Genomic DNA, 14,143 nt, shown 5'->3' on the forward strand with positions numbered 1-14,143 from the left:
TTGTATAATTGGTCAGTTTAATTTGTCCTCTAGAGACAGACTGATGATGCCTTAGGGGCAATACGGGGCAACTTGGGCAAGTGCCTTCCCTGCGCTAAATTACACTCAATTTAACGTGTGAAAATTGCATTAAAAAAAGAAACGGCATTTGCGCTTCAAAAGTCATCAAAGTGGTCCTCCTTTGTGAAGATTATCTTGCTGAGCACAAACTATAAGCTGTTTCATAAACTATCACCTACAGGGGTTCTCTCTTTACACTTCCTGAAGGATTCAGCGCGATCGCATGTGAAATGGCATAGCTATGTGGCTGAACGCAATTTCTACTTTCACACACAGACTTTGCATTCTTGTTATAGTTCTGATACCAGATGGAGCACACAGTCATTTAAGCAATATCACACGAGAGTCGGTCGCAGGCCGCAGGCCGAGTGCCGAAGATAATCACAGCAGTGACGATATTGGACAACAACAGCACAACCTCGAGTGTGATATTGCTTTTATACAACAGTTCTATTAAACAAAGCTGATTAAGAGAATGACAAAAAGCTGAGAAAATATATGATTTCTCTATTTATTCCTCCGCCAACAAAAATAGTCCCCTCAGCTTTCCGCTTTGCTGAAAATGTAGCCTAATCAGCCTAATTAACTGCAGGCTGTCTACTTTTTGTCATACACATTGATTTGCACGTTTCCATTGTTTGCCTCACAGTGTTTGCTTCGTTTTTGTTTTTCTCCAAATCGTCAAGTTCTGCAGGTGAAATATGAGCAAACCTGGAGGTTTCCGCAGAAGAATGTTGCTCCCCCTCGTCCTCTTATTTATGTTAGGAAATAAATTGTCTCAACGCCAGACCCATGAGAGTTCTTACGCTGATACACTACGTTACTGCATGCTGCAGAGCTCTCTCTGGGTTTATCGATTATCGATTTTATTAATACTTAGAAAATTTTCAATATTTTCAATTTTTTTTTTTTTTTTAACAAAATGAATGCCTATGGCAGAAAATACGAAAGACACCGTGTTCTCCTCAATGAACTCTTTATTTCAATGTGTCTCCTCTCCAACACTGCTGTCCCCGGCGCATGCCGGTGTGAATTTCTCATGTTTAAAACAGTTTTGTTGGCACAAAGGCCCGTGCCCAGCCAGAAAACTAGAGACTATATGAAGCTCCACCTCACGTTAGTCGGCTGTGCAATGGAGTGGGGCGAGGAGGAACGAATTCCACCCAAACCTAGTCCAAAAAAAAAAAAAAAAAAAAATTTTTTTTTTTTTTTTTTTAATAATTAAAAAATCGATCCAAATGCCACAGGATCGATTCCAATCCTTAACGATCGATTATCGATTTTCGATAATTGATGAACATCCCTAGTCTGGGTAGAGACTAGGAAATAAATCCATCTTTGCGCTCTCGGTATCCTAACTGTGTTACGCTTTGTGAATGACATTCAATGTAATGTGGCTGGTGTTTGTTTTGTCGATTAGAGCAGCTGTGAAGCGGAGTGATCTACACACAGTGAAGCGCCAGTGCGTTATCGTGAAATATCAGCACTGGTAGGATCCCTCTTGTCCAATCAAATTGCTCGGCCGGAACTAACTGTTGTGTAATAGACCAGACCTGCACATCCAAAGCGTCAAGGCCGCGCCCCTTTTTGGGGGATAGAAAGAATGAATAGCGTTGTTGTGATGGTATTTTTGCCGTGTTTTTAGCTAGCATAGACAAAATACCAATTCATTAATTTCGGGTTCAAGTGTTCTTTTGGTTTGATAAACATATCTACTAATTATTTTGCGACCTTGCCCGAACCTGAACGGTCGAGATATATTAATAAATGAAGGTTGACTGGTCTGTCGTCATGTCCGTTCAGCCTGAGTCAAAGAGGATTTCCGCATTCCCCCAAAAAGGGGCGTGGTGCAGTTCTGGTCTATGGCCATTTAGTCAGGCCTCGCTCACAGAGTTGGCATGCAGCCTCCCCTCCTCCCCAGAGGGTTTTCATAGTCTACTTTTATTATTATATAAGTTTATTAGGAAAAAAAACGAAATGAACCATCTAGTTTTCAAGGGGGTCCTAACGTGCAGTACAAAGTTATCAAACAAACAAAAATGGAATCAAATAAGTAATAAGAGTGACAAAACAACATTCGACAAACAATTTGACTACAGAGAGGCCATGAAGAGATACTTGCCAAGCACGAATAAGAGATATAATATAGTATATTGTGAATTGTATGATCCATATGATATAGAGTACATTTATATATACACACACATCTACATATATACATACAGTACATGCGTAGATACATATATTATATATATACACACACAGATAGATACCTCATCAATACTTCGCTGACTGATTCCAACTCCGCTCAGGTGTGCTCCATCAATAGCTAACGAATGGAGCCATGGTGTTGAGCCTGTGTTGACTCATTTTGGCCACTAATTAGCCATTTTGGCCCATTTAGGGCCCCCAATTACCCAATTCAAAAACCCGGCTTCGTTAGGTCACCTGCAGGGGGTGCTGTTTACACATAAAATGGCATAGAGACAGTCCGCATGTCTGGGAATGCCCATACAGGCTCTAGGAACGCCCACAATAGACGCTGGGTTAGCCTGGGGGTGGGGTCAGGGTGGGGTAAATTCTCCCGTTCTATCCATTCAGCAAAGTTAGAATTTAGCTGATAGCCCAGCCCAGGCATTCACGATTGGGGATTTAACCACCGCAGTAAACGCACATCTGAGCAGATGTCTTGTGTTCTGCTCTAGAACCCCCAAACGTGTAGTTTAGAGCCGCAGCACCATCTTTTGGTGAGTCAGCCCATGAGATATATGGGCGGTTTTACCCCACTCGCGCGCCAGACATTTAACATTTTGTGGGCGTTCCCAGACATGCGGACTGTCTATGACGAGACATGGCCTCAACCTATAGCTATGACACCATTTCTGCTCACTCACTCACATGCAAAGACTTCACATTCTTATTATAGGATACCAGTTTTCCCCGTGAAATTGTGAAAAGTCAGAGTATCAAGCTGAAAATATCATGTTAATCATGTTTTTAGGGAAGTTAACTATTGAATGGGGTCAAATTGAGGCCAAACAGAATAGTTAATTAATAGTAATAGTTTTCTTTTTTTCCCCAATATGTTTATTGTCATTTTTCCCTTATACACAACATACAGTGACAATACAACTTTAAAGACCAGACATTTTACAACATACACACACATATACACACACAATCAACCTGCAACAATTCAAACTAAATACCGATAAAACAAATCAAACACTTCCTCCACATTGCTCACACCCTTTTTTTTTTTTTTTACAGTAATAGTAATAGTTAAGTTAAGTGTGAGATGGTTAGCAACATAATGTGATCCCCATCTTATGGTCAGATCGTCCAGTGAGGTGTTGAAAAGACGTTCAGAGCAGCAGTTTGAGAAAAACGAATCTTTATGAGTCATGTGGTACTCAATTGTATCTTCCTGTTGTTGCCGAGCATAGAATATCTGAAAGTCGTCATCCTCAATTCCAAAAATTCACATACCGGTAATTAAATGTTAGAATTGAGCATCCTTTTAGAGTAGATCCATCACTACAGACAGTAGCCTACATGAAGGGGCTTTATGAAAGGATGTGTGTGGGCTGCTAGTTGATGAACCTGATGGGGTTTAATGTTTCTCCCCCAAGCTCAAAACTGGACTTTCCTCATCTTTTTGCTCTTGATGTCTATCAGATGGAATTGAAATACTGCTCTCATCCAAAACCTTTCCTTGATCACTATTCTCTCTCCCCATCCCTCTGAGCCTGACCTCAACATTTGATCTGAGTGGCCTGTGATCAGACATCATATCGCTTGCTACTGTGCAGCGCTTCTGCCCATGGAATTCCCCATTTGAACATCATGTGCTTTTGCTTCAGATTGAACTTTTACCACGGGACATTTCACCTTCCTTGACATGAGTTCACCTTATTTGTTCAATCTATCAGCGTTGGTATCTTTGTTACAAAGTGTAAAAACGTCCCAATAGTCGGGGACATGTTTGTACATGTCTGTACTGTCTGTGCGTGTGTTGTGTAACCCTAACACCCACAGAGTGGAAACTGTTTACTGTGAAACCTTTTGGCAGGGCCCCCTTACCTGGGTGTCTTGCTGGATCTGAGAGCTTTGTGGCTTCTCACATCCAGCAAAGCAGATGGAGAGGATACAGAAAACCTTTTCATTTTCAACCTTTTCATCCGTTTCATTTCATCTCAGGAGATGCTTCAGTTTGAGTGTCATCACAGCAAGCAGACATTATTGTAAACAACTTTGTCAGTGACAGGACCAGTGTTGGGAGTAACTAGTTACTAAGTAACTAGTTACTGTAACTAGTTACTGTAACTGAACTACTTCTTGCAGTAACTAGTAATCTAACTAATTACTTTTCAAATTTAGTAACTCAGTTACAGTTACTAAAATAGTAACTGGGCTAGTTACTAGTTACTTTAGGACATGAAAATAAAGGACAACTTCAGAGGATTATCTGGTTTCTGATCCTCAGACCTAGTCCTGGGAGAGAGCTGCAGCTGCAGCCAGAGCCCCATAGGCCAGTGGTTCTCAAATGGGGGTCCGGGGCACTTTGCCAGGGGGTCCGCGAAAAGTTTTCAGGGAAATAAAACTAAAAACGTTTTGTGTGTGTGTGTGTGTGTGTGTGTGTGTGTGTGTGTGTGTGTGTGTGTGTGTGTGTGTGTGTGTGTGTGTGTGTGCAAAAGCTTTCGAAATCGTCCTTCATTTTGAGAGCAACTACACAGCTGTAAAGTTTCGTGACTGCATGTTGCACGGTTTTGACGCTATCGTGTTTGCAAAATCTGCCCACAGACGGACATATAACATCTGGCAAAGTACTCAAAATGGCTTCTGTCGTAGTTCCCGCTACAATAGGTGTCTCCAGGACCACATTTTGCCATGACATGCACACACACACACACACACACACACACACACACACACACACACACACACACACACACACACACACAGAAACCAGATTGTTGTACAGGTGAGGTGTTGTTTCCTGCTTCGGCATTTCTGCCTGTCGCACCTCCGCCGGTGCCATTAGGACAGCTGCAGGGTGGTCAGCTGGAGGCCGTTCACTGATGTTTCTCCTCTATGCCAGTACATCTCCCGGCGGGGGGGCAGTGGCATCATGTATAGGGGACGTCTGGGGTGTTAGCCCCCAACCGTTATCCTTCCTCCGGAGCCATAGCCAGTAGCTCGCCTTCTCTGCCTCCTCTCCTAGCTCCTTCACAGCTTTCCTCAGTTTTGCCCCCGTCATTCCGGCACCATGGAGCAGCTTGACTGCCGTTTTGCTGAGGAAACCTCGGCACCCTACCTCCACGGGGGAAAACCCTGGCTTTCCAGCCAGCCTCTAGGCACTCCGCTGCCAGCTCGGTGTACTTGAGGCGTTTCCTTTCATGGGCTGCAGTCATGCGGTGCTCCCCAGCCTAGGCCAGCGCGACCGGTCTGGACCGACCCCATCACCTCCCGATGTTGCAGATTAGAGATGGCATGATCTACTTCGGTTTGCGCCTTCCACTTAGCATATAGCATAGCAGTGATATAAAGTGGAGGATACCATACAAATATGTTATAGGAATATAGGATGTATCATGTAGTATAGATGGTATTTAAAGCCCTTTGAGACTTGACTTTATAAAGGGCTGTATCAACAAGACTTTAGGAATATCATAGTGAAACCATAAGATGGTGGCGCTCCTTTCTGAATGCTGCTGGTTTTCTATTCATGGTATTCTGTTACATCACCACATGGCCATCTTGGTAGGAAAATAGCAGGTGATTGTAATCAACAGGTGATTACAATCAAGTGACACAACCAGCCAATGAGCTGTGTGTATTGTAGCGCCATATTGGTAGGAAAATGCTTGTGACATAGACGTTTGTGTTTTCTTGTGTTCAGACATAGGTTTTAGATGTTATTTATTTACCTTGACAGTTTCGACTAGTCAACTCTCGTCTTCTTCAGAAGCAGTCGCACTGACAGCTGGGTATGACGTGTCAACCAGTTGCTTTTCAGCAACTGGCGGTGTGCCCAGCTGAGCCGTCAGGTCTGCCAGGCCGACCACGCCCACTATGACGTGTCGTGGCCGGACCGACAGACCCAACAGCCCCGCCGGGCACATCGCGCGGCCCGCCACCTGTTGTTCTCTGGAGTAGAGTATCCCAGGTGCGGGAGAGCATGTAGGCCCCCTCGTCCCTGTTGATGGTGCCCTCGGCACGTCTCCTGATCTCCATAGCCTCCTTGATCCAACGCTTGTATTTGTTGTCCTACATGCTCTCCCGCACCTGGGATAGTCTACTCCAGAGAACAACGGGCGGCGGGCCGCACGATGTGCCCGGCGGGCAGAGCCAGATTAACACCCCCAGGGGCCCCGGGGCACTGAAGCTCCCAGGGCCCCCCCTACCCATCATCCGGATGTTAGGATGTTTTTTCGGCATATTTAGAGGAGTATCTCATTTTAAATTAACATTAGTATTATCCTGTTATGTTATTATTCCGTTTCTGAGATTGAGTTTCTCACTCACTCATAGGCGATTCTAGGCTTTGCAAAGAGGTAGCACCAGCAGGATAAAGATATTAGTGTGACTGGGGGGTTTCTAGGGGGGGCTGTGCCCCCCCTGGACAAAGAAATTTAGTACATTTTAAAGTAAAATGCATGAATCTGATACACTCTGAGAGCAAAAGGAAGAGGCTAATCTTCACATTAATATCCTCTTCACTGTGCTGTGGCTTTACAATGATGAAAAAATAATTGACATTACATTTCCAATACAAAACAGCAGAGGGTGCCGCAGCACCACAAGCACCCCCACTTCCCGCGCCCCTGGTCACCACTTGCCCACAGGCATCCAATGAGACTAAATCATTAATCTTCTTGGAAACACATTTTATTTTGTCCTGATTGGTCTTAGATTTGTGTCATAGTTCTGTGGAGCCCAACATGAGCCCGACCAAAAAAAAAAAGGGCCCCTTCACCCCGAGGGCCCCGGGGCACCTGCCCCGGTTGCCCTATGGTTAATCCGGCCTTGCCGGCGGGGCTGTTGGGTCTGTCGGTCCGGCCACGACACGTCATAGTGGGCGTGGCCGGCCTGGCAGACCTGACGGCTCAGCTGGGCACACCGCCAGTTGCTGAAAAGCAACTGGTTGACACCTCATACCCAGCTGTCAGTGCGAGAGTTGACTAGTCGAAACTGTCAAGGTAAATAAATAACATCTAAAACCTATGTCTGAACACAAGAAAACACAAACGTCTATGTATAAATGAAGACATGATGAACATCATTGAACTATGCTTGTGACATGGGAATACTATGAATTGGTAGGAAATACATCATGATACACTGAATTCCAGTGGTCTTCAGGAACCAGGAGCCAGTTTTCTCCTCTAGTAGAAAATTCTGCTCCTTAATTACATGCACCTGGTGTCATCAGGGGCAGAATAACCAGGTGAATGTAATCAACTACTGGGTGACATAGGAAACCAGCAGAGATCTGTCTCCTCTAGCAGCTAGCGGTAGCAGGTGGACTACCTGCATTCCGGTAGGTGGTAGCAGGTGGACTACCTGCATTCCGGTAGGCGGTAGCAGGTGGACTACCTGCATTCCGGTAGGCGGTAGCTTAAGCCTCTATTGCATGGTGTTGCCATATGGCCATGGTGTTCGCACTTCTGTGGTGGGATTTGCTGCAAAGTTGGGACAAAAAAACAAGAAAGATCTTGGTCAACTAATTCCTATGCAAACACCATGGCCATGGTGGCCACATGGCAACACCATGCAATATACAAGCACAGTAAATTCACTATTGTGCACCACAGACACTAGATGTCCCTCTAGTGTTCCTGTTGTTTTAATGGCATGTTTAAGCAGGGCTCCTCTGAAAAAGAACCTGTCTCAGTAGGACCTCCCTATGTGTATACAGGTTAAACACCTAATAATAATAATAATAGTAACAATAACAACAATGACGATTGTTATAGGAATATTATAGTGATACCAGAGCGGATTAAAAATACCACAGACATATAAGGTCACAGTAACTCTACTGCTGAGTCTATGACAGACACCAGAAGTCCCCATATGAATATTACAGTATCACCATATCAGCAATACCATAAGGTACAATAAGGTCACCATATACACGGGTCGGGTACACTGTATTTCCCTATATGAATGTTATAGGGACATTACAGTGGTTCTTAGTCAGTGGGAGGTTTCACTCGACTTACTGTATTTTGTGCACTATAGAAATGGGACCTTCGCTGCTACATAACAAAGAACCGGTGTCACTCTCCTGGTTTAGCTACTGGTTTCACTCTCCTGATTTCCAGTATAGCCTCCCTCATATTGCTAGAATGCATAATGCACATAGGCTCTCAGTGTCTCTCTATCTCTCTCTCTAAACACACCCACCCTCCTCCTCCACCTCCACACACAAACATCTCTCTCTCTCTCCCCACACACACACACACACACACACACATCCTCCACAGACACAGACAAAACATACAGAAGTGTCGACCATGGGGGATTTCTTTCCAGTCACTCCCCTCCCTCCCCTCCCTCCCTGGGTCTGGCCCACTGGTGTTAAAAGCTTGGGGCTATCCTGTGCGGTGCTCACAGTCAAGATATCTGATGTGATGGAGCTAATTGGGGACAGGCGCGCCTGCAGGCTGGCGGTGGTCGTCACGGTGCAGAGCGTGCTGGTGGCTGCATGTCTGTCTGTCTCTCTGCACGTTTACTGGACCGTACAGCAACAGGTAAGTTTAGCTGCTGCATCCAGGCTATTAATAGTGAGATTTGGTGCATGAGATTTTTTTTAATGAAGGTTAATTCATTTAGGAATAAAGCTCTTCACATGTTAAATATGTGAAACGTGAGTAAATCCACACTGACTCAATAACGGACGCAGGAGAGTAGAGCTACCTGAAATCTGTTATCTTTATTACCCAACTTTTTATGGCATAAACCTTTGGGACATGGATTCTCAGTTTAGGTTATAGTATCAAACTAATGCAAATTATGAAGCTTGAGTTATTATAGAAGTAATGCATTATTTAAATTACTGCAGACCATTTGATTGAAAATATATGATATTTTTAGATGGTGTGTAGCATGTGTTTATTTTTTATTATTTTTTTATATAGCGAATATCAGGCGGGCTCAATATGTATAACTACTTTTTCTCAAGAAAAGTTTCAGATTGAAACCTATGTATTAATTTACAGAGTCTGACTGAACGGGTCGGTTTCAGAGTAATTGATCAAATAGATAGATTAGAGATCCACCTGTCTCACTGTGAGGCTATCGGCACATCATTTGTTTTTGGTAATGCAATGACCATATTCTAGTGTCATAACCCATTCACTTTGGAAAAGTATTAAGTAGCTGCACAATATCACTGTGGTACCTGATGAAAATCCCTCTAATACATGTACTGTAGTTACAATGGTGTAATAAGTCTAATAAGTCAGTTTGAATTGTGCTGTGAACATTTTGTCAAATTCTGCTGATTTGATTTTGTCATGAATTTGTACGTTACAGTTTGTTAGTTGTTAGTTTACACTAAAAAAGTTGAGTTTACACTAAAAAGTTGAGTGGTGGAAGTTTTGAACAACCGTTTTCAAGACCAATGCACCCAACAACCCACACATACTGTACTTGTCTGATGATCCATATCAACACCAAAGAGGGGATCGACAGGATGTGCTTTCACCACTGAAACTGAAAAGTCGGCATTGGTTTCAAAAATACCTGGTGACGTAACCACCATGAACAACTTTAGGTAGCCTGTTTGTTGCTGCCACACATTGAACATAGGCTACTATAATAACATGGGAAACCAAATTATATAGACACTTAGATTTTCATCAAGTAACTACTGTGTACCTACAATACTTCTTCATAAGTTAGTATGCAGGTTAACACACTGTAATAAGACCAGTAACAGTAAAGTAACATAGTTGCAAAGCAGAGGAGTGGAGACAGTAGAGAAAGACAAGGTAGGATTCAATCCCAGGCTAACAGGGACACACATGACTCTATAACCGACTTCACTATCTTCACTACCACTACTGTACCTAACGTTTAAATGAGACTACAACAAAGAACACCCCATGTTCATTTAGCTTTGACACTGAAATGCCATCATCTATAATGAAATTGAAAAAAGAAACAAAAAACCGATAGCGCTATAAAAATAGCACATCACTGTAGGAAGATTGTGAAGATGATGTTCACGAACATGTTTCTACATGCCGTGATGTTTATCAGCATGATGCTACTTTCACTATGGTTATTAATCATCCTGGTGTGGTGACTTTCCCTTCTTTCTGTCAAACTCTTTTCTCACCACATCCCTCACTCACCTCTGTATCAAGAATAAAACCAGACCTAGCATCTTACAAAACATTTTGCTTGCCAGAGGCAAACGGCAAGCCACCACAGAGCCATCCATGCTGAGTGACCTTTCCAAAGACGACCTACTCTATAGTCATAATCACAGTGGGGGCATACTAACAGCAAGAATAGGAAGGTCAATAAACAACCATGACCAAACATATTATGTTAGCCCACAAACTAAGTTGCCTTGTGTCTCTCTCCAGCAGGACTATCAGAATCAGAATCCGAATCCGAATCCGAATCCGAATCCGAATCCGAAAGATGAACTGGTATACATACGCTTTGAAGTCGTTTCAGGTGAGTGATCCTATAATAAGAATACGTTTATGTGAGTGTGTGTGTGTGTGTGTGTGTGCGTGTGAGAGTGAGCAGAAGATAATAAGAATGAGAAGTTTCTGTGAGTGAGTGAGAGCCGAATTTTGTTCGGCCACAGCCATGCCGTTGTAAATGGCCTGCGTGCTGGCACACCATCGGGAGCAATTTGGGGTTCAGTGTCTTGCCCAAGGACATTTCAAGATGCAGACTGGAGGAGGCGGGAATCGAACCACGACCTCTTTCATCCAAAGCGATTAGTGGATGACACGCTCTACCCCTTGAGCTACAGCCGCCCCCGTTGTATGTGCGATTGGGCTGAAACTCTCAGGAAGTGTAAAGAGCACCCCTGCGGGTGACCTGACGGAGCCAGATTTTTAAGCGGTGCAGCTGCTTCTATGTGTGACTGTCCGTATGCACCTGGAGGTCAGTAGTTGACCTGGGCGAATCCATCTCCTGTAAAAAAGTATTTTAACTAAGAAGAAAATTGCTCGAGTGACATCACTGATGACATCACAACGTCAGCAGTTGAACTGGGCGACTGCATCTTGTGCGAGTGATGTCACTGGCGAGTGATCTCACCCAACTGGAAGTGATGTCACGCAATTGCTCGACTGTGATGTCATCAGGCAGTTGTGATGTCATCAGTGATGTCACTTGAGCAAATGTTGTTGCATTTGCATTTGCTCAACTGTGATCTTATCTTAGTCACAATTTGTCACGGAAGTGATGTCGGTTGGGCAGTTGTGTGTGTGTGTGTGTGTGTGTGTGTGTGTGTGTGTGTGTGTGTGTGTGTGTGTGTGTGTGTGTGTGTGCAATTGCCCAACTGTGATGTCACTCGAGATGTGGGTCTGCATTTGGTCTGGATCGATTCAACAAGAGGGTGTGTGTGTGAAGTGATGTCACTCAACTGGAAATGATGTCACGCAATTGCTCGACTGATGTCATCAGGCAGTTGTGATGTCATCAGTGATGTCACTCGAGCAATTTTCTTCTTCTTTAGATAAAATACACCCTTTTCACAGGGGCCATTTTGTGTCGAAAAGGCAGAATAAACACAGGTGCAAGCAAAACACTAATGAGGGTTTCCAAATTCCAATCATGGAAGTTTGAAACCCTCATTAGTGTTTTGCTTGCACCTGTGTTTACCCTGCCTTTTCGACACAAAATGGCCCCCGTGAGAAGGGTCTATTGTTGGTTAAGTGGTGTCTGTATATCTGCACGGCTTACTTCAGCACCTGGGTGTGATTTTCTATTACTGTAGGTAATTGCCCTAATTACCTAACTCCCACGGGTCCACTAGTACATAAGATCTCAGAGTTGCAGCGTTCCTACTTATGGCATCTGTAGGGACAGATTTACTGTATGACATAACTGATGATTTCACAATGACTATGACATCATCACTGTCTGTCTTAAATCACTGATGAGCCAGCAGAACCTAGCAAGGCAAAGCTTTCACCATGTTCAGAAAAAAAGGAAAGAAAGATCCAGAACTGCTCAAGACCGTGGCGGAGGGGATGCAGGAACTCTACAGAAAAAAGCTGTTCCCACTGGAGTCCATGTATCGATTCCATGACTTCCACTCCCCGGCACTCGAAGATGCCGACTTTGACAACAAGCCAATGGTCCTTCTGGTGGGTCAGTACTCCACCGGGAAGACCACCTTCATTCGGCACCTGATGGACCAGGACTTCCCTGGTATGCTGATTGGCCCCGAGCCGACCACAGACTCTTTCATTGTAGTGATGCACGGTGAACATGAGGGGGTGATACCGGGAAACGCTCTGGTGGTCGACCCTAAAAAGCCCTTCCGCAAACTCACCGCCTTTGGCAGTGCGTTCCTCAACAGGTTGAAGTGTGCTCAGATGCCTAACCCCGTCCTGGAGAGCATCAGTATCATTGATACTCCTGGAATCCTGTCAGGGGAGAAACAACGGATCAGTAGAGGCTACAACTTTGCGGCAGTGCTGGAGTGGTTTGCTGAGCATGTGGACCGCATCATCCTCCTGTTCGACGCCCACAAGCTGGACATCTCGGACGAGTTCTCTGAGGTGATCCACGCCCTCAGGAATCACGAGGACAAGATGCGCGTGGTGCTGAACAAGGCAGATCAGATCAACACCCAGCAGCTTATGAGGGTTTATGGAGCGCTGATGTGGAACCTGGGCAAAATCATCAACACACCTGAGGTTGTGCGCGTGTACATCGGGTCGTTCTGGGCCAAACCCCTTGTGATCTCTGACAACAGGAGGTTGTTTGAAGCGGAGGAGCAGGACCTCTACTTAGACATCCAGTCATTGCCACGTAACGCAGCGCTACGCAAAATCAATGACCTCATCAAGCGGGCACGCCTTGCTAAGGTGCATGCCTACATCATCAGTTCTCTGAAGAAGGAGATGCCGAATATGTGGGGTAAGGAGCACAAGAAGAACAAGCTGATCTCCAACCTTGGAGAAATCTACAAGAAGATTGAGAAGGAGCACCATGTCTCATGTGTCGACTTCCCCAAACTAGACAAGATGCAGGACCTGCTGAATGACCACGACTTCTCCAAGTTCCCATTGCTGAAGTCCAAGCTGCTGGATGCCGTGGAGGACATGCTAGCCAATGACATTGAACGTCTCATGGTCTTGGTACGCCAGGAGGAGGCCTCCATGCCCAGCCAGTCCATCCATGGTGCAGTCTTTGACCGCGCCGTGAGCGTGCCCTTCGCCTACGGTTACGGCGAGGGGGTTAGCGAAGGCATCGATGAGCTGGAGTGGGTGGTTAGCCGCGACAAGCCCTCGTATGACGAGATCTTCTACACCCTCTCTCCCATAAACGGCAAAGTGTCCGGCGCCGCGGCCAAGGAGGAGATGCTCAAGTCCAAGCTGCCCAACGAGGTCCTGCGAAAGATCTGGTCGCTGGCCGACGTGGATAAAGACAAGTACCTCGACGATGAGGAGTTTGCCCTGGCCTGCCACCTGATCAAGGTGAAGCTGGAAGGCCACGAGCTGCCGAGTGAGCTGCCCGCACACCTCATTCCTCCGTCCAAGCGCGGGGGAATGACCTAGAAAGATCTTTATAGGGAGGCCAGGGCATGTTGTCACACTTTCCCTCATTGGTGTACATCTATCTATCTATCTATCTATCTATTTATGAAATCTATCTATCTATATTTTACATTTTGATTGTATCTTGTGACAGCTTTCATATTATGTAGGGAAAACTATCAAACATGATGGGGGATGTTGTCACATGCCTATTGCTGCTGTTGTGGTCCTGCTCTCAATTCTATTTTCTCTGAAATATATATATTATAATAACATTAAAAACATACTCTTGTATTGAGAGCAACGAACTTATATCTCAGAACATACATCTCAGA

General features: G+C 44.8%; 1 pseudogene across 1 annotated transcript; it reads left to right on the forward strand.

The window, feature by feature from the left end:
• The first annotated feature begins 12,236 nt into the window (after nucleotides 1-12,236).
• LOC310786069 (EH domain-containing protein 1 pseudogene) lies at nucleotides 12,237-13,829 on the forward strand (annotated as a pseudogene). The gene has a single exon. The product of its transcript is annotated as an EH domain-containing protein 1 pseudogene (transcript).
• Nucleotides 13,830-14,143: the final 314 nt, after the last annotated feature.

The sequence above is a fragment of the Poromitra crassiceps genome (assembly GCF_964638095.1).
Source record: "Poromitra crassiceps genome assembly, chromosome: 12".
NCBI lineage: Eukaryota > Metazoa > Chordata > Actinopteri > Beryciformes > Melamphaidae > Poromitra > Poromitra crassiceps.